General features: G+C 40.2%; 1 pseudogene; it reads right to left on the bottom strand.

Moving 5' to 3' along the window:
* Positions 1–272: 272 nt before the first annotated feature.
* LOC102836232 lies at positions 273–1,058 on the bottom strand (annotated as a pseudogene).
* Between the last annotated feature and the right edge of the window lie 481 nt (positions 1,059–1,539).

Raw genomic sequence — 1,539 nt, 5'->3', positions numbered from 1 at the left:
GAGGTCAAGTGCTTATCCTTTGGTGCCACACATTTGTACATTAAGAATTAAGCTCCACGATAGAATGTAATAGTCATAAGACCTGGAAAAGATGCCAAGAGAATTTAAAGAGGAGAGGAAAACCCCAAGCCAAATCCAATGTTGTGGAGCTCATTGCAACATATAGCAACACTAGATGACAGAATGGATCTGCCATCAAGTTGTGGGTTTTTGGGTTTGTTTTTTTTTCCACAAATAAGACCTTTTATTACTCATCATTTAAAGTCTGCATTTTAAACAGATTCTTGAACTGGTGGCTCATAGCCATCAGCTTGTTCAACTTTAGCACCTGTCTCATCTCCAGTAGCTTTTCCAGAATTACTGCCTTCACCATGAAGCTCCAAGAGTTTTCCCAACTCAAACATGGGCTTCTTCAGCATTTTTACAAACACATCATGGAGAGGGTAAATAGACTGGCAAGCCTTCTCTATATCCTTTCTAATGCTGTCTGGAATCAGTTTATTGACCACTTCTTTCGAGTCATTTGTCTGCACCTCTCAGGTCATGATTTCCATCATTTTCTTCTGGATTTGACGGACCTGTTGGTGCTGAGCATAAGATGTCTTCTGAATCTGGTTGTTTCGTTTTTTAGTAAAACCAACACAGAACAGGCGAAGCAAATAACCATCTGTAGTCTTGACATCAACGTGAACTTCAATCATGGTCTGCTATTTTTTGACCATGGAGCACATTTACTCATGGGTAAGAATCATGCCATAGAAGTTGGTCAAACAGTTTTTGCCCTGAACACCCTCAGTAATTAGCTTGAATTTTTTAAATGCAACTTCATCGTTCTGCAGATCAGCAACACTCACTTCAAAACCACGACCCTTGAGTCCATCAGATGCAATTTTGGTTCCTGGGGTCCTTGTGACTATCGTTTTCCCAATATTTATTCTATTGAACATAGCTGATGCCTTCACATCATACCAATCTTTCTTAGAAAATGGATCGCCCACTTTCTTCTTGGCTCTTTTTTTGTCACCTTTTGTAAGGCGCTTGTTCTTGCCGACCACCATGGTGCTGCTCAGAGAGCCAAAAGGAGGCTGTAATTTCTACTGAAGTTGACTGCCACATTTTTCTCCCACAAGAGAGACTGGTGAGTTCAAATCACCAACCTATAGGTGAGCAGCCTCATGCTTAACCACTGTGCCAGTAGGGCTCTTTTTATTACAGGAGGGAGGGGTCTTAGAAATCCTGTGAAGTCCTGGAGAGATACATTTAAGAAAATGCAATGAATATTGATGCAAGCAACTGATAGACTTTGACAACTGAAGTTGCATAGTATAGGATGGCAGGGTATTGTAGGAGTCAGAACAGAAAAATAGTCCAAAAACTGGCTGAAGTTTAGTAAATAGAGATAAAGTGGAAAATAACAAAGTCTTCGGGAAAGACATTGTTATTAATTCTATAAGGGAACACAGCCCAAAGAGAGAAAGAAATGCCCTTACCACTTTAAAACCAAATCCAAACTTGTTACCCTTGAGTTCATTCCAACTC

This window comes from Chrysochloris asiatica, unplaced genomic scaffold (assembly GCF_000296735.1).
Source record: "Chrysochloris asiatica unplaced genomic scaffold, ChrAsi1.0 scaffold00006, whole genome shotgun sequence".
Lineage (NCBI taxonomy): Eukaryota > Metazoa > Chordata > Mammalia > Afrosoricida > Chrysochloridae > Chrysochloris > Chrysochloris asiatica.
Note: the sequence above shows the minus strand (reverse complement) of the source record. Positions and strands in the feature narration are given on the sequence as shown.